Source organism: Strigops habroptila, chromosome 9, assembly GCF_004027225.2.
Source record: "Strigops habroptila isolate Jane chromosome 9, bStrHab1.2.pri, whole genome shotgun sequence".
NCBI classification, from domain to species: domain Eukaryota; kingdom Metazoa; phylum Chordata; class Aves; order Psittaciformes; family Psittacidae; genus Strigops; species Strigops habroptila.
This window is the reverse complement of record NC_044285.2, coordinates 38,945,360-38,967,972: the sequence shown is the minus strand read 5'-3', so window position 1 is coordinate 38,967,972 and position 22,613 is coordinate 38,945,360. Positions and strand designations below refer to the sequence as shown.

At 38.0% G+C, this 22,613-nt stretch overlaps 1 protein-coding gene across 3 annotated transcripts in view; it reads right to left on the bottom strand.

Annotated features, from left to right (window-relative positions):
* The window catches only part of PCDH11X (protocadherin 11 X-linked), a 493,261-nt gene that overhangs the window by 180,223 nt on the left and 290,425 nt on the right, over positions 1-22,613 (bottom strand). The window lies entirely within an intron of this gene.

The following is a 22,613-nucleotide window of genomic DNA, read 5'->3' as shown; positions in this document are numbered from 1 at the left end:
CAACACCATCTTGCCAGGACTTAAGTAGCAGAGCTTATTTTCCAAGGGATACAGGAAATAAGGATTTATTTCTATACCAGTTATCTTTCATTTGAATTTCAAATTTTTCAAATTATAATATAAGCCTAAAATAATTTCCAGGTTAACTTTAGATGAGCTGGTTTCTTATACCAGTCATTTAACTGGGAGCTATAGAGGCTTACCCAGACCATTTCACAAAACCATTCCTCATGTATCTCTTCATTTTAAAAAACTCCAGGTAAGGGCATAATTTTACAAACTTTTCATCTTCAAAATAATAATTTCAAACTTGGTAAAAAAAAGCTGTCTTGTTCAGATGCAGAATATTCCAAAACCCAGACAAAAAGAAAATGAGGTAATGTACTTTGAGAGGCTGATAACAGAGCTTGTAACAAAGCATTATATTCCACCTGGCTTTTGCAGACCCTAGAAAATACATTTGGCAAATTCCAATGCATATTAGCTCAGAATGGAAAATACCCAGATACTCTTCAAGATTCAGCAAAACAACTGAAAGATAAGCCCTTCTCAACCATCTGCATTTGGAAATGGTTTAGAATAATTGCAATACATACGGAAACTGGTCATCAGAGAGATTTAATAGCTTTATTAATCCTGTTTGTTTATTGAAAGTCCTTAACCAAATCGAACATTAATGTTATTTTATGCACGACAACCCAACAAACCTAATCCTCAGATGTGCAGCAACTAATTAAAAAGTTGCATGGATGAGAATTGGGTTACCCTTCACTTTGTCAGCAGACTTGCACATCGAAGCATAGATTTCCTGTACTTAGACTGGAAACGATTTAATTACGAAACAGAATGTAATTGCCATGTAAATGCAATTTATTGAAACAAAAGATGCAATTGTAACTATGTAAAAGTGTAAATTTACAGACTACGTAAATATAATCTTTTACTATGAAATTATATGTTTTTGAAATACCATTAAAACAGCAGTGAAATGCTGAAGACATGCAGTAAAACTAAGTAAAAGAAAATTAAAGCTTTCTAACAAAAGCAGTTCCTTTTCTGCAGAATTGGTCATATTTGCCAGAGATACTGCTCTCATACAACTATTCCTATTATCTTTCCTCATTTTAAAATTACTTTGAGGCATAAGAATAAAAAGAATAAAGATGATGAGTATTGAACAGTTGTGTCTAGACAATAGACTCAAGCTGGCCTTTATCTCCTCTTGAGAGACCTCCTGAGATTACGTGATGCAGTGCCTTCTGGTTTTTTCTTTCTGAGAAATGGATGACTGAAGTCAGCAAATAATTTAGACAAACCCCAGCTTCCACAAGCCACGTTAGAAGATTATTTCTCTGATGTTTTATTTTCTTTCTAAGAATGGCTCTACTCATTTTAGGCATTTAAATATAAATAAAATGGGCACTAAGATGAGGGAGGTCATCCCTTTTGCTCCCACGAACTTCAAAGGAAGTTCTATTACCTAAAACTATTAAATAAAATCAAATCAGATTATATTTTCTGGTTTAGAATACTAGGCTTTGTCTTAAACCAGAAGAACAGATGAATTATGGCTGTTCATACCATCATTTACATGAATTAGTACTTCTTTGCTACCTGGAGTATTACTCCTAGATGCCAAAGATGAACGTAGAGATACAGAGACCTGAAAGTGGTTTATGTATTTGCCAAGATTATAATTTCTTTTATTCTCAACATTCAAGAGCAGAAATGTAATGTGCTTGCAAATATTGTTATTCTTTAAAAAATTATGGCTGATATTCATATCCCTAGAAGACAGCTTTCACTTGCTTACAAATAATCTATCTGAAAATACCAAACTAGAGCAGAGTGGGACAAGCGGACTGTTAATAACAAAGGAATTTCTTTATATTCTTTTTCCATTTCTCGTGTTAAAGATTTAAAAACCCACTAAATGTAAATAATAGACAGTTTTGAATTTGCAGTGAAATAGTAATTTAGTAGTGACTAGGAAGTTCCACTCTTTAACAGACACTGAGTGAGGCAGTCTGACCTTGGCATTGTCCACCTGAATCTCAGGTTAGTAATGTAGGACTGCATCATTCCTGGCAGTGGCTTGTGTGCTGCTAAAGGAGGTATTCCCTTGCTACAGCAACTCAGAAATGAACCGCTGCTCCAGCAAGATGTTAGTACAAGGACATAATTAAAGGTCCTACTAACTAGAAGAAAAATCAAAGTCTCCTTACCTGATTAAGTCTCTCTTGCCCTGATTTTTAAGACAAGGCATCCAACTTCTCCAAATTAGAGGCAAGATAAGATTGTCTTGTAAACTTACAGCATAAAATTGTAAGGTGAGCCAAACCAATATTTCTATTAAATCTGCAATTTTGGACTCATCAACACACTTTCTGCCACATCTAATTTGAATGCAAAGTTCTCATTTTCCTAGACACACCTTCCTTGGCCAGTGCTTCTGTCAATCCCACCAGGCCTTTATAATTATATCATTAGTCTAATGCCTGACAGCATCCACAGGCAATAACCAATGTCTTGCAACACAGTAAGGAGCAATCAAGACAGTTCTAGATGTATTCTGGAGAGATCTTTAAATGTCACCTATCCTTTGTTCCAAAACAGGCATTTGTTTCTCCCACGCTTTAAAGGCTGATATGCATAGGCTTTTATAAGAAATCAGACAATATAGTAAATTAAAGGACATAAAAACCATATTAAACGTCTGGTATAAACGCCCCTTTTTAAAATTGAGGAAAAAACCCCAAGAACACAAAACCCAAACCCCAGTAAATCTTGTTTCCAACGAGATGTCAACCCCCACTCCCAATCATTTTATAATTCAACTTCTTGCCATACATGCCAAAACAAAGTTATTTATGCCACTGGAATTTATTTTTTTTCTCCTAAATTAAAAAAATTGAAACGATGTGAGAGCAGTTTTGATTTCTCTGAATCAAAGGGATGATTAAAAATTAAAGCCAAAGTTCCATTTTCCACATTCCTGCGTTAGATACACATGATATGTGACATACGCAAGACTTTGTTTCCTTGTGCGTGCATGCCTCAACAGAAACTAACTCCAAGAAGCCCTTTCCCATCTTTGAAAGTCTTACAGTCACAAGCCCTAGACACAGATCTATTCAGTTACTAAGTAACAATGGAAGGCTCACAAGCAGCATGAAGTACTTCGGGCACTCTGAAGCTGGGTGCCTACACACTTTGTACAGCAGTCCGGTGTGCAGTCAGCAGACTGCAACATCACAGATGAGAAATGAGAAATTTTGAGGGCAATTGAGCACAATGAATTTTCACAGTGGATCAACACAAAGTCATTTAGAATGGGTATTTCTGAAGCACTGATACAATGAACACATTTACAGTGTTCAATGGCCCTGAAAATTCACCCTTTCACCTGTGGCATAGCTACTGCTGTGAGTGAATTCTTAGGCAGGTTTTTTAATGTGTATTTATATGCAGTGTGCATAGATAGATGTGTAGATACACACACATGCATACCTCCGATGTACCAATCCGCTTGTTGGCACATTATGAAAGAAAATACCTATTAGAAAAGCTTCACCAAGCTTTAAAAACCCTGATGATTCTTGAGTCTTTCCAGCTGCAAAGTAAACTCCATGGTAATCGCAAACTTGGCTTAAAGAATACAAAACCCCATAAAACTATGAGCTGCAGAAATCTGATTAGCTTAAAGAGAATGAATGGGATACTGTTATCCTCTTCAGTTTGCTGCACACTTGTGACAAGAATCACAGAATGGTTTGGGTTTGAAAGGACGTTAAAGCTTAACCCATTCCGACCCGCCTGCCATGGACAGGGATACCTTCCACTAGACCATGTTGCTCAAAGCCTCATCCAATCCCAGCTATGGCGAGAGAGAGTTACTGAACACTGTCTTCCAGCTTCCTACAATTTTCCTATCATAGTTTATAGGATAACATACATACTCACTAACAGATTTTTATTTTCCTTTGGGATTTTTATCTTAATCTGGGTTATTAAATAACAAACATCAGATCTGCACTTTTTACTGTACCGCTACTTCAGCTGACTCAGTAACTCATTTGTCAGTGCTGGATATTTTGAAGCAAGCCTGTCTCCGCATTAAAGCCTTGCTTTGGTCAGTAGCTACTTATACATGTAGGCATGGCAGCTAGCAACAGGCGACAGTGTTCCAGCTTTATTCTGCACCATCTCCATGCTTCTCTTCTCAGAGAGTAAGTACTTTAAAGGAACCAACTTGTTTCTACTTCTTGACCAATGCTGGTTATTTCTGAAATAACAATACATGCTTCAGTAATAACAAGTTATTTCCCCTTCCTTTGACTGTTGAATGGATTTGCCAGATACTTCTATGTTAGTACTTCCAGACCAGTCAAATTAACCTCTTGCCTGTTTAAGAGCCTACTGTCAGTACTCTGTGCCTTTAGCACAGCCTGACAAGACAGCTGAGTACAGCAGAACTGGGAGACCCCAAGCCACCATTTAGAGAACACAGAATTTTGGCACGTCTCTTCTGCTGTTTGGAGGAAAGAACTTACTACTTTTTTCTTACACAGAGGCTACACACCAACCACAGGAGTTTCTTTTCACAAGCGAAGCATTGATGAATGCACCACAGTGTCAGTAAAGCTGTTCCAAGAACAGAATAGGTCTATACATTATTACTAAACTATAAGGTTGTAAATGATCATCGTGTCATCATTTTAAGAGTAGGTGAATCCTCATTACCCTACTGTCCTTTCCCTTTTGACTTCACGAGCCATCAGAAGGCTGCTGATGTGTCAAGCAGTAATGACATGAATCTGTGACATCAAAAGGTAACATCTACTAACAAGAAAAGACACCTTACAAAATAGGGACCTAGAAGAAGGATACTTAGCTTGATAGCTACGAGCTTCCAATGCCACTCCTTACTTTTTGTTATACATCTCTAGGTTTACAATACAAACTCTAAGGTATTAACAAAAAATCCTGGTTTTCACATGTTTGGAAAGAGTATCGTGATCCCAGCGGCATGAACGGTGACAGAAAATATTACTTTAATGACCACTAATTCTCTGCAGTTATTTTCAGGAATGGTGGTATTAACCTTTCCTATTACAGAGATTTTCCTTCACTTAGTAGAACCAGGAACAAAGCAGTAAGTAACCCTCCTAAACCTTGTTTCAATTCATAAGGTTGTTGCAGTACCTGCCAAAGGTGGTTTACTGAGGCATCTCCTTATCTGCACAAGCCAGTACATAAAGACCCAAAGGCTCTCAAGAACCAAAGTGTCTTCAGGATATTGATAGGTATTCGCACACTGTGCCCTTGTACAATTAATAGCCTGATGCAAATCCTCAGTGCCAAGATGGAAATTAATCTGGGTGAGACAGGCAAACACAGGCTGTCAGAAGCAATTGCAGTTAGGAATGGGGAGGCAGAACTTCATCTGCAAAGCTGTTAGCTTTTTGACTTTAGAGTTCAACAGCTGAAATACAATAGGGAAGACAGTTGAGGAAATAACAAAGCGCATAGATTTAGATGCTATCATTTGTAGCAAACGCAGCATTCCCTTCCACTGCCACCTCATTCCTGGGAGGATAATTTAAGACAGTTTATTTTTTGAGATTCTTTGAGAGAGTTCTGAGATCTAGACAACCTTCATCAGGGGGTTTCGGGGGTCTTTTTCTCTCATCTTACCCATTGTTTTTTTTCCACAATGGCAAGTATCTGTTAATTTGTACTAGTTTCTGTGCTTGAATAAACAGCGAAATGAATCCTCAAATTAAAAAAGTCTTTTTCTTTTCTTAACTGATTTTGTAGATGATGAATGTATTTTTGACAAGGTTGATGGGATGAAAAAAAACAAAACAGAGAGGAAGCGAATAATTTTGGTTGAAAGCAACCTTTGGAGCCTGCCTAGTCCAACCTCCTGCTCGGAGCATGTCCACCTAGATGTTGCCCTGAGCCATGTCCAACTGGGTCCTCAAAGTCTCCAAGGATGGAGATTCCAGAGCATTTCTGGGAAATTGCTTCCAGTGTTTACCAACCCTCAGAGCGCCTTCATGTTTTCTCTGCTCTAAGACACCTGCAAATTGCAAAAAGATCTCCCCTTCACTTCCTCTTCTCCAAGCTGAAAACACCCAATTCCCTCAGTCTCTCCTTACAAGGCATGTGCACCAGCTATCTTGGTGGCCTCTGCTTAACTTGTTTCAGTAAGGCAATGTCTGTCTTGGAACAGGGAGCTCAAGCCCAGACAGCATTCCAGACATGGTCTCAATAGAGCTGAATAGAGAGCACAATGATTTCCTTGGATCTATGGCTTGCACTCCTGCTAATGCAGCACACTATGTGCTTGGATTATTATACATTCAGTGTTTTGCAATTGAAAGTCTCTTTCCTATTTACAGTACGAAGAAAAAAACATTCAAGTCCAAAATATACTAAGGTCCCAGAGGTCAGGCTTTGGAAACTTCTGTTGTAAAGGTTATTATGTTACAGTGACCTCCCAGGAAGGGCTGACTGAGGAAGAAAATATCAGAATACGACAGAACATACTGTGCAATGCTTTTCAAAGCTCACTCCAATCAGCAACCAAGGACACAACTTCAATAAGTTCTTATAAGTTTACAAATGCTTAAACTACAGATGCTCACAGACCATTAATATCTAGCTTCCAGAATATTGCATTTGGTAGTACATGAACTTTGCAGACTCAAACAGAATTTCTTAACTATATTCAACACAAACAGTAGAAGCAAGTATTTCAGACACTATCATAAAATCAGTAAAAATACAGATTAGTTTAGCTGTCAAGATTCTAACAATCTAGACTGCACTCACTTTAATATTTAATTATGTTCTGAAACTACTACAGAGATGCTGTGCTAAAACTGATACTATCATCTACTAAATTATTGCCCTAATTCTGAACTTATGAATTCACTTTGTTGCAGTTGCCCAGACAAAAAGATGTGAGAAGCTCTGTAAACCCTTTCCCCATACAGTGAGAAACTGGGGTAAAATAGCAGATCCTATATCATCCCTGTCAGCGTAATGAATGTAATCAAGGGACTTGAAGATACAGTTCGTGCTTTTCTGCAGAAACATCTCTTATTCCAAAGAGTGACCCATCAAAGAGACTGGATAAAAAAGTGCTTTTGATTAAGATCATCCTTAGGATGTTTTCTGTACTTCTCAACCAGAGCTCAGAAACTCCAGAATTGTCCTTACAATTTGACAGTTAACTTGTATTTTCATCAGATAATGACAACTTGAAAAGAATTGTTATAATTTTCACTGAGTTTATAAAGGTTGTTTACAAGCAAGCACAAGCACCCATTCTGCTTTGGCATTCTATAGCATATCTGCTTATTACTTGTTCAGGTATTTCTGGCTTGAACTGCTCTTTAGTGGCTTTCCTAATAAACTCGTTTAAAAAAAATACAGGGTATGACTTACTAAGGTTAAATCACCTGAAGAAATTAAACTGAAAAAGAAAGTTGTACCACAGCATACTATATCGTAAGCCTCTCTTAGTCTGATATGGTTAGCCTTCTCCATAGCAAATCTAGTCAAACCTCATGTTGGTCATCTAAACCACTGTGACTGTGATTTCAGTTGCTCAATTGATTTGAATCTTCACATTAAAGGTATCTACAAAATCTTTAGCTACAAACAACACGTGGCACAAGGCTTTATAATGGACTGATGTCCCTGGAAACAAATAGATGCAAGGAGAAAAACCCACTTTAGTCTTTAATTGCAGTTAGCAATTTCTATTTATTAATGCAGCACTCCTTTCCTCTTTCAGACAGCATAGCAGAAATAGTGCCCTGTCCTCTCCAACCATTACGGCTTACGTCACAGTGAGGGGAAATGGGAAAGTTCAGAGAGGGAGCAACAGACAAAAAATTATCCATATTTATATTGCTATAAAAACAGAAGACTATATAAATGCAGTGCAATGCCAGCTAAACTGGTGCAGTTGACAGGTATATGGATTGAAAATATGCTGGCAATTAGAAGCCTTGGCTAAAAAAAAGCAAACACATACAACTTCAAAGCTATGCTACTACTGTCTACACATTTCAGCCATCTCAAAGCTTTGGCATTAGTTCACAGCTGGCAAGTAAGGAGGACCTGCCCTGGCAGGGGATCCTGTGTGGTTTCTCTCCAGCCTAACAACCCCCTTTCTCAGTACTGAAAGGGATCAAATGCCTTTTACTTCAAGGACATGATCTTCAGCAGCAGGCCCAAAGGAAAGGATTAAGCACTCCTATAACAAAGGCAGCAAGTCTGAACAACTCTGGCACCAAAGCAGCTTTCATGGGAAAGGTGCTCTGCATGGGTGAAGCACTCCAGAATCATCTGCTACCTCCTGCTGTTCCTGCTGGATCTGTCCCAATGAGCGAAAGACCTGGCAGAGGCCTGACTGCCTGGTCCCACGCAGAAACCTGAAGGAGCTGCAGCTTCCTATCAGTTGATGTCCTCAACATCTGCAGATTGGAGCCCTGATGGAGAATACTGATATTTATTTTCAGAAGTTCTTACATTTTCTTATTTTTTGAAATAGGCAGGCAGAGGATTGAATGAGGCTTGAGGCTTCCGAGGGCAAGCAAGCAGGTGATTTTGGCAGGACTCGGGGGCATGCTGTACACTGCAAGGTTGAGGTTTTATTTCCTCCTCTGGTAATTTGTCAAACAGATTGCTATAAAGAGTTACAGAATCAAGAAATGTCAGATAAATACAGAAAAGCTTTGAAATCTTTTGTGATAAAGCAAAATTAACAAGTATAGTTACAACAGCTGCATGCACAACTGTGTTTCCAAGGCAACAACTCACAACCCTTACAGCTATAAAAAATCCTATACACCACAGGGGAGTTGTGAAATTAGGGAGACTCCAGCTAAAATAGAATATAGAAAACTGGACTAATGCAGAGAAACAGCAGGAACATTGAAATTATGAAACTCACACTGCTTTTAACAGCTGCAGCCTGAGAGCACCTCGGCCACGTTTTGGCAAAGTCATGGCCTCCAGGTCTGTCACCCTGCTTTCCCTTTGTCTCCAGATCACCCACTCACCACTGCCATGGGAAAAAACCTATTAGCCTAAAATTGGCAGTGCAGTTACTGTCACTCTGGTTATTTGCAGGGTAATGGCATAACCCTGCCCATGGTTTTTGCTGGCTTAAGCAAGTGTCTAGGCTATTAGCAAACCAGTGCACTGGGATAAACTCATACTTCAGAATTGTTTAATGGAAGAAAGAAGAAAGCTCACTGTTCTCCTTTTAATATTACTGTTGTGCTAATGAGACTATAAAATGTAACACTTTAGGATTTAAAAAGCAACATTTGTCTTGCATGAACTCATCTATAAACATATTAAAGTCCTCAAAGCCAACTAGAAGGTTTGCATACAGAAGCTCTCCCAATTTTGAAGGCCTTCAGCTGCCCAATTCTCAGCACCTGGGCAGCCAGAGGGAAGCTGGGCCACGCAGCAACACTGCCTGCCTGCATGGTTCTTGGAATGCTCTGAAAACTTTCTAGTTACAGACGTACCTGCAACTGCAGTAAAAGCTCACTTTGTAGTAGGGGCTCATTTGTAAGCAACACACGTGCCTCTTGGATGCACTGGACTGTGTGTCATGCAACTAGATATGTGTGTGTGAACATCATAAACAGAGAAAAGTAACTTTAGGGAGTTAAAAACACGTAATGAAATGCCATGTATAGGCATTCGGTGCAAATTGCTAATTAAAAAAGACGACAGGCATATATCTTTCCTCCAAAGCATTAGAATTTGCAGTGTGAAGATGAGGAAGGTGCAAAATCAAGTTATGGAACTTGAGAGATATGTAATTACTAGCACCGGTAGTTGGTACACAGATGAAAATATTATGGATAGGTAAATAGGCACTGAACAGCTTTACATACCGGTAAACAGGAATCTCCTTTCCAGTTGTGTGACTCCAAGTCAATAGGACTGAAATCAATAGTTATTTTGTATTTAAAGACAAATAAAAGTACACATTTATTCAATGCTCCTGCAGAACCATTGGCCATGTTTCTACGCCACTGGATCAGCTCTACATTCAATCCCTTCAATTCTTTCCTCTAAATTCAAGACAAGCTCTGTCATGCCTTACTGAGAATTGCAGGATTACAAATATTTGATTTGCATTTTTTTGCACATAGTGAAGTTTCGCGTTTAATCCTAACACTCCCTCCCCTCCACACTGACATATCCCACTGCTCGGTGGTACTCAGGACACACAAACAGTACAACTTCATCCTGGAGCACGTTTCTCCTGTCTTAGTAACATCTCCTGTATAGGTGCTGATCAAAGACTATGTGACAAACTCTATATCCTGATCCTACTTCCTTCTTTCATCAAATGAGTATAAATAAGAGATGACTACAAACACCTCAGCAGACATACCTGGGGAATTTTTAGATCAAGACCATTGTGGGGGTTTTTTCCTTTGTTATTTCTGTGAGTAAAAACAGATTCTGATTGCAAGGGAACACTTTACAAAGGCGGTTTTTGATTGACTAATGTGAGCTGTGACCTCTTCCACAGCTGCTTTCTCTTCACATCCATTTTCATTTTAACAGTGGTATCTGAGCCACATGGAATGATTCATGACTTCAGGAATCATGTCAGTTGCAGAACTCAGGCCAGTGCTTCCAGCCTGCTCAAGCACTCGTGTTTTGATGGTTAAAAGACTTCAGGGGTATATTCACCACTGTATATATGATATATACTTATTCTAGAGCAAAGGCAGGAAAGCAGGACAATGTATATATGTGCTGTGAAAAGAGCTAATTTTTACAGGCTAATGAAGTGACTAGTGAATCTTAATGCTTTATGAAGTATTAATCACTCAGTTCTATTAAAATATTGAAGGTATTACATACTATATCATAACCCCTACACATCAGTGATAAAAAAGCCTATAAAAAGAAATATGAATATAGACTTAATGGAACGTGTGATTTTTTTCCACAGTCTTCACTGTACCCTTTTTTTATGTTTGTTAAAAACGGGACTGAGTTGTGGTTTTGGGGTTGAGTCTGTTGTCCAGTCCTCAGTGTGGCCTCGTCCCCAGACACACTTGGGCCAGCACTCCTGTATTTCCACAGAACCCAGAGCTCAGTCTGATCATACTGAAGCTAAAAAAAAAAAGATCCTTTAATCCTGTGGCAAAGGGCTTGGACCCACTCTTTCCAGGAAATACTGGTGTTCAAGAAAATACAAATGGACTATGAAGCCCCACCTCTCTGCTGTGAGAACAGATTTTGCCTTTCCTACTGAAGGTATTGTTAGCAGCTCAACACAAGGGGAAATATCAATAGGTTCTTGGAGAATCAAAGCAGCCTGTATATAACACTGCTTTGTCTTTGATGATAAAGCTAATTGTTCTCTACTTTCTACAATGCCTCTGGGTCTCCTATAGATTTTCAATACATTATTTTTCAGCCACTTCTACTGGACAATGTAAAGCTTTCTTAGCATTGCAGTCAATAAATGAAAATATAAAAGTCTTTATTTACACTACCAGACAGGGGCTCTAATGCAGCCCTTGTAGTGCAATACATCAACATGTCTATAGCTTTCCTTAGGGTTTATTCTCTCTCTGCCATAACTACAAATGCATCTAAATCAAACCAAACACCTGGAGACTTTCCAGTCATGTTTTCCTATCCCAAATGAGTAGATGTCGCTCTACTTGTCACATACCCAATCTATAGAACACTGAGTAACAGTTTCAAAGTATTAGGGAGAAAAGGAAACAGTCACACTGACATATCCTCCCATTTGTGTGATACAATAATTTGTGCTGTCATTTGTTCTTTTGTATTTACCAAGAAGAAAAGAAAGAACACATTTGTAATTGCCTGTATCCTTCAAATGGAAAGAACCCAACTGGTTCTAAATAAATAGATACAAGCAACAGTAACTACTTGCAAAAATTTTAGAATGAAATAGCCCTGAGCTTTTCCAGCAGCATCTGCACAGATTGAACTAGATTAGATGCTAAATCATTTTCACAATTCAGATACTTGATATTTTATCTGTTTAATAGGCTCCCAATTTCTTCCCTCTTTGCAACCGCAACAGCAATTACAAGTGCAATGAATATTGATATGACATAAAAACAAGCCATTTTTTTCCTCACACTGCTTTTAAATATGTAATAGATATTTAGACACTACTAGTGTTGTGAATAGCACAATTCACAAACACAAATGACTGTGGACAAGAGGTGGCTGAAATGTCAAGCATAACAAGTCACAGACAATAAGGACAGATTCTTAGGATAGAAAAAGACAGACACATGAAAGAGAGGGAGAGATATTACAGGGAAAATTGTTCTCTCAGCATCTGAAAACAAACAACTTCATATCTACCTATGTACCCGATTTCTTTAGGAAAAATCCTGACATACGCAAAAGTGGCAAACAAACATGAGGTTATTTTCAGAGATGGGGACACTGCAATATGCACCACACACCAGCTGTGAATGCAGTTCTCATCTGAAACTCGTAAGGAAAACTTAAGCTGCAAGGACTGTGAAGGTGCTTCCTTTGCTTGTCTACATGGTACATTAATACGTACCTAGAAGTGTGTAGCTTTTCTTAATTTCAGCTAATAATTAGTGTTCTGAGATACATTAGGGATGAAATCAGTTGGGAGACTTGATTTATGTATGTTGTTTCAGGGTAATGAATATAGCCTAGCAGGTACACGCTATAAAATTAAGAAAGAGGGGAACATTAAAAAATACAGTGAAATTGGGGCGAATTTCATGAACATATAGGAGAAACAAACCTTTGTATTTACAAAAACCTGAGTATATTCTCAATTTCAGCTTGTGTTGACCAGTAATTTGACATCCCCAGTAGAATGTCAAATTTTGATGCATGCTTTCAGATAGAATATTTACAACCTGCAGAAATTTCCAGACCATTTTGTGTTTTAAATTGTGTTTCACTTGTAATGTACTTTAATTCAACCTTATCATTGCTACTACTAAGTCATACACATACTTTTATTTATTTATTATGACTGGACATGAAACCAGAAAACAAGAGCCTGAACACTGAGTTACTTTACCACGCCTTTGCAAAGTAAATGTGTTCCATCTGTTTTGGTTTTCTCTACATTGAAAATGTACTTAGTTGTACTCTAAACAGGTGCTGATTATTTCACAGACAAATTAATTAAGTCATCAGAAAAATATCAAAACAAGAATAGGGAAAAGTATCAGATAAAGGAGATGTTCGCTTAGCAACTTATTTACACATCCTCAACAGTTACAAGCAAAAAAAGTACTTTAATTTAGTAATTAAAAAAAAGGTAATTTAATAGACAGACCAACACTTAGGAGATCTCCTAATGGAAACAGAAAAGCTATATAGGAAATTTTCTCAAACATTGTATGGCTCTCTTCTGTTTGGAGTTCTGTCATGCAAAGTGAGTTTGTACTCAAATGGGAGGCATGTCATGGTAGATCAGCATGAATAACTCACTGAGAAAGAAGATGGCCTTGACCATAAGGAAATGGTTACTATCAGTCATGCAGGGTCATCCTTATAGAAAAATTAATGTACTTTTCAAAGCTTTATGGTAACATATATTCATCAGAAGTTGTTTTTTTAAAATCAAAATCACAGTTTTAAAAGCAGACTCATGTGTAATATCTGCGCAGCTTAGCATCCATTAACCTTACAACTGTTTCATTTGTAAAACGTGGAGGAGGATCAATTCCTCTTCCAGAAGTAGCATAATGACATTATCAGATTTATAGTGTTAAAATAAACATGGATGAAAGCAAAACAGCTAAAAAATGTAACTCATTTCTAGCCTACGTCCAACAAAGTGTTTAGAAATTCTCAGGCGACTGATGGCTTTGAGCACCAGGATCCAACCTCCCAGCATATCTTCTATCCATGTGACCACGGCTGCCTTCTATTACCACAACTTTCCAGCATTGCTTTCATATAATTATATCTGTAATATTATGATCATTCTGAGGGCTGTCATGCTCAGATACATTTGCTGTAACCTATTTTGGACAGAAGTCCCTGCAGTTAATTTTTCTAATGTAAGCCTTTGTCTACTTTCCTGAAATTTTGCCAGCCCTGCACCTCAAGATTTCAATTTTCTCCCTGTCAGCAGCACTTCGTTCTCATGATTCACATTCTGGTTAGTGCAATATAAAAGGCACTTCTTACCAGTCATACCTTGTACAATTCAAGTTTTCAAATTGTTTTACTTGGGAATTTTAAGAACTACCAACAATTAATGCATTTGCTGACAAGCAGCACCAGCTAGTAAATAGTGCAGAAAAGCTGAGGTTGGGTCCTAAATAACTGTATTATTTTACTCTCTCTACTGTTTGATGACTGTGATGTCTTGCATCTCATTTTGATTACTGAAATCTAGATTTTCGACATATTCACAAACAGTCCTTATTCTTCACAATATTTTGTTGCTTCCAAATCAGTGGTTGTAGAAAGACACTGTTTTATTGTTACAGCTGAAATCTGTTCAAGGATTTTAATGAATGGTAAATCAGTTTCTTTCCCGTTTTACTTCCCCTGCCACACAAAGGAAGAGCTGCAAACATGCTTGTCTCATACCTTCCCACAGCCCATTTGCTTGCTGCGAGGACAGAAATTGTCCATGATGTCATATATATGCATGCACATATATTTTTAGACACACACCATCTACATATACACATGAATGAAATAATAAAGATAATGTTTCTAAGTAGTCACTGAAGTGATCTCCAGTTGCTCATCCAATAATTTGTTGGGGCAATATCCTGATACATAAAACCATGATTTGTAATGGCTAAAGACAATTTCCTCTCATTAATCTGCTGCAGTTTTTAGCCTATAAGTACTGTCACCTTGTGCCACTTGTGGATCATCTTGTCTTTGATACTTTGACAAAAATCATAATTACTCTCTCCCTGCTGCATTCCCTCCTGTTTGTAGCTGCTGGTGGTTGAATACTCCATGCAAATTCCACATTCTAAAGGCACTTGCTCCATTGGTACTCCATGCCATCCCAGGATTAAAGCCAGTCACAGCTATGTGCCACTTCAAAAGGTTTGAGACATTTCAGAACTACAACTCAGCTCTGGCTGTCAGTCAGTTACAAATGCAATTGCTGAATATGATTCTGCAGCGGGACTCAATTAGGCCTGGAAGATTTACCTGAGAGTTTAAAATTCTGAATTTGTGTTAAAAGTGTGTTCCCATTATCCAAATCAGTTTGTCTGGACACCTCACAAAGTGTACCTTGGGCAGAGTTGTGACATGGATTTTCTAATTGTTTTACAGATGAGAATAAAAAGAAAAAAGTGTTCTGGAAAAAAATTCCTGGATATATACCAATTGCTTCAGCGAAACCATCACTCATCTTTGCATCTCCAAGGATCAACAACATAAAGCTTCTGAATCTCCTCCAGCCACTCAAATGAATCTTGTTGGCAATTCTCCTGCATCCTCCACACCATTCTCTGTGCCTCGAAGTCTACACATTTACATTAAGTTGATTATTTTAGTTTCAGCAGTGCTTTAGCTCTGGGACTATCCTTACATTCAACCCAAAGACTGAGCTTCAGTATTTTGTTTCTCAAAGAATTATGTCTGAATGTTCTTTGTTTTGGGGTTTTCTTTTCTTTTTTTCATCACCTCTACCCGTACTGTGTCTCTCTGATTTACCTCCAGTCATTGTGCAAAGGAGGCTACCTGTACCTTCTCTTCGTCACTCCCATTCTAAATTACAGGCACAAGTATACTCCAGTTCTTAAACACTGATCTATAATCTACATCTTTCCATGCAGTTAAAAAAATTCTGAGTTCTGTTCCTTCAGGAACATGATTTCAAATCCCTGTTCTTTAGAAGCAAACCAATTTCATGTTAGCTTCAATATTGCTTTCAATAATCTCATGGAGCACATATTTACCTTCCTTTAGCACTAACTCTATTCTTCCTGTAATCAAATTGATCCTGTATTTTGAGATACAATTTTTCCACCACTGTTTTCTTTTTACTCTGTTATTGTCAGTAACTTCACTGTATAAATAAAATCATGCCTTGTGCAATGAGATCTGGAAACTCATTGCTAATTGATGCATTATTAATTGCTAAGTCAACTAGTGGCAACAGGGAATCCACCTGCTGTCTCTGGAGGGCCAAAAGGGTTATCAGAGAAGTAGTTTTTTTATCAGCTGCTCTGCTTTCTTTCTGGGAATGCAGTCTACGTTGCTTTCCTGAAAACATGCAAGTGGTGATAGAATACAAAGAGACCCTATGCAATGGCCTCCGTATGCTCTAAGAGAAGCATACTTTAATTAGATTATGTCACTAGAGTTGCTTAGTAATGACTATTGAAGGCACAGAAGAATGCTACAACTATAATTATAGTACCTGACAAACCACCACATTAAGTACCAGATACCTCCGAATTTACCAAGCTTTTCCTTTCCTGTCTTTCTACTGATGCAATATTTAAAATGCTTCACACAGATTCATGCATGTGCAGCATGACAATTGATTGGCACCAAGTGATTTGTTTTCCTGAGTGATGCCAGTATGATCCTCACTCAGTCTCCTATTGATCCTTGAAACAAATATCATCCTGCACTGGTTTCATTAGACAGGCTCCCTCGTTAATTACCGCTCACTCAAATCTTTTGGTGTTTCATTAAGGTGAACAAATTGGAAGAATTAAATAAACAATCCATGTCAGCTGCCACGGTGGTATTCTCATTCCCAGTCTTTAATTCCCCAGAATGCCAATAAGGAAAGGTTGGGTATTTTCCTCGTTTCTTTTTTTTTTTTTTTCAGTATTTCTGATATCAAGTCACAACAAAGTGGTGCAGTGCACAATAGGAATTGACTAAATCAGGTTGGAAAATAGTCTGAAAGACTTGGCTGGCTACATCCCAAATCCTTTTGGACTTTAGGGAGAGTTCTTCTACCTCGCTGCAGACACGTGCAGTTTCACCAGCTCTCTGCAACAAAAGAGAATCCTTTTCCTGGATCAAAAGGAGTTGTTTTTCTCAATTCACAAGGAAAAGAGTGAGGGACTAAACAGCAAAAACAATTTGTATGGAGATTTCCAAAATGAGTGGTATTAAATTGCTCTGATAAAAACATTTCAAAATTGGTTCTGCAGAAAAAAAAAAAGAAAATTACTTTCAAATTTCCTTTACAAATAAATAAGCATTTTTCCTCCTGTGGGGTAAAATCTGGAAACCCGAATAAAAGGAAATAGCAAATTATTTACTTATTCCCTACACTGGGTATAACTGCTTTTGGAAGGCTGCAGAACACTAGACATTGGAATAAGATAACATTCCCTATAGTGAGGAATACCTAATATAAGCTCAAGATTCAAGATGATTAAGAATAGCCAGGGCACTTTTTACTAATGAGTCTTTCACTCTGTGTGTTCTCAGACTTTGAGAAGCATCTAAATCTCCCCAAGCATATTTAGCAGCTTTATCAGGAATAATGTGATGATTCCCACACCTCTTTCCATTTCACTGTCATCCAGTCACAAACAGATGTCCTTACGACCTGCAGTGAACCACTAGAAAACCAGAAAGCAGCAGAATTTAAAGCTGCTAGTTTTTAGAATTTTCCTAAAACCAGAAATATCAGAAAATAATGCAGCTGCTGCTTAAATACCTTTCTTCCTGTTCTTTTCACTTCCTTACCAGCCTGCCCTCCCCAGGACACAACCTTTGCTGAAAGAAAGCCCAAGACCATCCAAAGCTAAGCTGCAATAAATAATGGACCAGGAGGGGATCTGGGCAAAAGTCCACTTTCTTTTTTCAAGATAACCACACTCCATGTAATATTTACACTCAAGAAAGGGAGAGACAATAAACGTAAGATGTAAGCCAGATAGATTTTTGATATTTTACGTGACTATTTTGAACTTATACTTTTGAGGGATGTGGGGCTACTATTTAAAAAAACCCCATCTGTTCATTTTCAGAAGGATACAGCACAAACACCAAGAACTAATGAACACCACTATCATTTGAAAGCTGCAAGAATTAACAGCAATATTAACAAACATTGAAATGAACCAGAGGCCAAAGGAGCCCAACTACAAAATGAGGTTGAAAATACTGATTTGTCATCTTCCCTTCCTCCTCTATCCCCCTTTCACTCTCCTTTCTCTTCAGTTTTCTATCTTCTACTCGTCTTTATCTGAAAGGGACCTATCAGCTATTATGTGGCTGACTGGTAGTGATGAGACTGCCAAAATGTGACAGCCTTATCTACAGCACAGCCCTGCAAATTGCCAACCATTGATCCAGCAGCCTGTGCCAGCTGATCAGTGCAAAGCTGTTTTGATTTCTTTTCTTCTGGGAAAGAAATGAACTTCTCTGCCAGCAGCCACCATCCTGCCAGTGCTATTCCCCAGCCAAACAAAGGGCCTGAAAATTAGAATTTAGTTAGATGAATTAACATGACATCCCTTTCTCCTCATTTCATTTTTGCTGTATTATGGATGTTGCATTCCGTTCTGAAATGCAAGGAAAAACAATACAATTGATTATAATAATTTCCCTTCAGGCTTTATGTACATAAATGTCTTCCAGGTACATAGTTTAGCATTGCCAGATCCCCATAACCTTATATCACAGGAGCTTTTCAAAGCAGTCTTCTTCTATTACTACAATCAAATTTCACTACTGAAGAAATTTCAGCTAGTTATGTCCCATTGTGAGAAGGAATAATATTTTGCTTAGTTTCTTCTCCCCAAATGATGTCCTTGTGGGATCATTAGAAAACCTCTATTTATTTACCTCTTGAAAAAAGAAAAATATGGCTCCTAAAAAGGCAATCTCATGGTTTTGCTTTTACATCTACACTCTATAGCTTATGTACATTTGTCCCACAGACTGGAACAGCTTTCCAGAAATAAAGAACTTGTGTATGCTTCAACATACAGAACAGGGTAGATATACCCAAGAAAGATCAACAATATCACTTTCTTGGCTAATTTACGCAATATGGGGCATTTCATAGCTTCTCTCTGTTTAAGTCTGAAATCTAAATATTCTCTTCATAGGCAGAGGTCCATGGATAGGTTTTTATTTCCTTTTTTAAGTTAATCAGTGACTTTGCTGAATGAAATAATAGCCCACAGGTTGGCAAAGCAGAACTTGCTGACACTGGCATCAGATAAGATTTGTAACTGAGAAGATAGAGTGTCAGTCCTGAAGCTTTGACTCTTGCTTTAATATACAGCAGGATTAAGTGGAAAAAAATCAAATTTAAATGATTTTGTCTCTCTTTACACCAAATTGCCTATCTAAACTGAAAGATTTGTTTTTCTTCTCCTTTTTTTTCCCCTGAAGCATTTCTGTTTCATCCTTCAAAAGTTTTTCATTTTATATCATCATTTCCTTTCTAAAGTATTTCTCAGTTTAGCTAAACTTTCCACAGAGGCATGCTTTTATTGGATTTGATTTTACCTCTGCAGACACTTTCAGATAATTTTCTGTTTTATTCTGAATTCCTGAAATATTTTCTGGAACTTTTGATTGACTCCATTACAACATTTTGTTAAGTCAGAATATTTATCAGCCTACACAGTATGGTGCAATATTAGCAGGGCATTCATTAAGCCCTTCCTGTCTTCACAAATTAGGGTTGAGTGTATCAGGAAACCCACCCCTTCTTTCCATTTGCAAAAGATTTGTTGCCCCTTCACTCAAAATAAAACATTTCATAGTGATGGACATCTTCTGGCTCCAGGCAAGTCTAAATCTGTATAGCCAGTTCAAAAATGTAAGATCAGAAAGGAACTCACACCTCTCATTACATCAGAGAAAGATGTAAAATATGCATCATGGCAGCTGAACTCTTCAGAGGAAACTGGGTTTGTCACACTTTATAACACTTCTTTCCAACTGCTGTGTTACCTTTACTGAACTTCAGTGTATGGCATAAATCAAAGGGGACACAGGCAGTCAGCGGACCACAGGCAACCATTAAGTAACATTAGAACAGCCTTCTGCAAATACAAAGAACTAGGTGAGCCCTGAAGAATATTAAAATGCTTTTTATCTGGATTCCTCTATGTAGATTTGAGTGAGATCTCATCCCTGTCCTTCTGGGAAGAATATATTTAGCATTACTGCACCACAGGTTTTTAATTCCTCTTTTAGATGTTATTCATGCTTCCCCCCTCCTGCCACCCCTTTGAGTTTGAGGTCTTCATTGCACTTGGAAAAACACGTAAAAAGACAAAGATGCTCTACCAATTAAAAACACTTGAAGAATTAAAAAAACATGCAGAAAAAGAATTAATTGCTATAAGATTAGTGCAGTAATTAGCAAGCATAAGTTAATTCATACTGGTAACACGCGAAGGAAATAACTCTATTTCCCCCCAGTTCCCTTCAAAGAGAAGTACAGATTGTAAAATCTGCTGCAACTGTGGAAGTTATATTCCATATTCTTCTTGACCGCTATGTAATGCTAGATGGAAAAAACATCATCCACATCTCAATAAAGCACTTACAAAGGACTTAACTGAAAGCACATGAGTAGCTGAAATTAGAGTGCCTAGTTAACCAAAATTAAGTGGGCATTTAAGTGCTAACTTAGATTAACATAAATTTACAAATTTTCATCTTGGTATCTTCTTCTGCATATTGGAGAAGCATTAGTTTATAGTTCTATGGGAATACCAAGTTTGGAATCACTGCAAACAGTTTTAATTTCTCATTAAGATTTTATTTGCTGACTGCAAATGTGGTGGGGTTTAACTGCAGCCTGTGCTTGAGGGCTCAGGAAGCAGGATAAATTGCAATTATAACAATTTTCTTCCACTTTCTTTCCACTACTTTTTGCACTCATCTCAACCGTGCCAACAAATTTTAACCAGCCAGAAAACTCTTACCAAAATAAAAAGTCACTGAGTGACTACAAGCGATTTGAAAAGCAAAGACTCTGTCAGAACCAGCGGCAGAAAGAAGAGCAACAGAATGCAAGCCAACATTTCCCAAGCTGAAGGTCTAACAGCCTATTGACAAAAGCAGGCAATGCCAATTAACAGCAAATTACATAAACAGATGAATGTGCAGCTCTGAATTCAAGACCGTGTTCATCCACTGCCTACTTACAAAATTAAGATGTGTTGAAAGCCTGGGTCAGGGACTCTCAAAAATCATACATCAAATATGCCATTCTAGGCTGCTGCTTTATTTGGAAAGCCTTGCAAAGCCTTATTATACCAATTATTTAACAAACAACAAGACAATTAGAAAAATAAATTAAAATAATGGTGAGCAAGTTTCAGACATGAGCGAGAATATCATCAATCCATGACTTCAACACAAAGAATTAGAAAAATTATTCCCTTAGTGTGATTTTTAATGCTCTTACACTTCAGAAAAAAATTAATGAGATGAACTAGAAAAAAAAAGGGCTAAGAGAATAGTGCTATAAAATGGAGATGCAACCTGCCATCTTTCTACTTGTTTCAATATCACTCCTGTGATCTCTTGAAGCCTAACAACTCTCATTCTGCATAGTGTATCATAGGAAGCTACTCTAATTTTATGCTACCTCACAGTGTACTTGCAACCTTTATACTCATCACAACTCTAGTTAGGTAAGAAGTCACCAACAAGCTATATAACAGATCATCATACTGTACACTACACCACCATATTATTTGATGTCTCAGAATACTTGACTAAGGCAGAAATGAGATTATTCTCCTGCTATCATACTGAGTCCGGAGCTGGTGCAAAATCCTGAAACTGCTTCTGTTTGGAGCACCAATCCCAACCAGTTCTGTAGCCAGAAAGAGGCAGCAGTCATTAAACTTCATGAACTGTGTTTCCCCAGTAGCACAGGATCAGAAAAACAGAAGCAGAGAAATGATATTTGAGTCATGTGGGCAGAAAAAATGTTTTGGTTCTCCAAAGGTTTCACATCCTGTCCCATTTTAAGAACATACTCGATGTGGAGAAGGACTCCACAGGTCCTTCTTTACACTGGCCTTGACTGTAAACAAAGGGGAAGTCAACTCCTACCTTGTTTTTATTATCTTTAACCATAATATTATTCAGCCTGCAGACACAAGCAACTTCGTGGTTTTCTGTTTCTGCAGTGTCTGTTTTCCTCTTCAGCATCAATACATGTACACGCTCCCTCTGAACACACACACACATACACCCACACAAACACACACACAAATACACAGAAGCCTGCTGGCATTGTGAATTCAATAACAAAAAGAAATTATGAATATCAGATTTTTAACTACTTTAACATTGGCATATCTTTCTCTTTGCTTTCATTGCATCTATGAGCTCCTAGTGAAGCTCTGGGAATAGAGATAACTACAGAGGCTCTCCAATGGGCTCCCAGTGCAGCTCGGTGAAAGCTCAGTGTCCTTGCCTGTGAACCGGACAGAGAAGATAAGTGCACTGAGGTCACGAGCCTGGACTCTTCCTGAAACTGCTGGTGATTCCTTCAGGCTTCAGACGAGCAAGGGCAGGGATCGACAGCAGCTAAATGAAGCACAGGGTTCTGTGTGGGAAAGCCT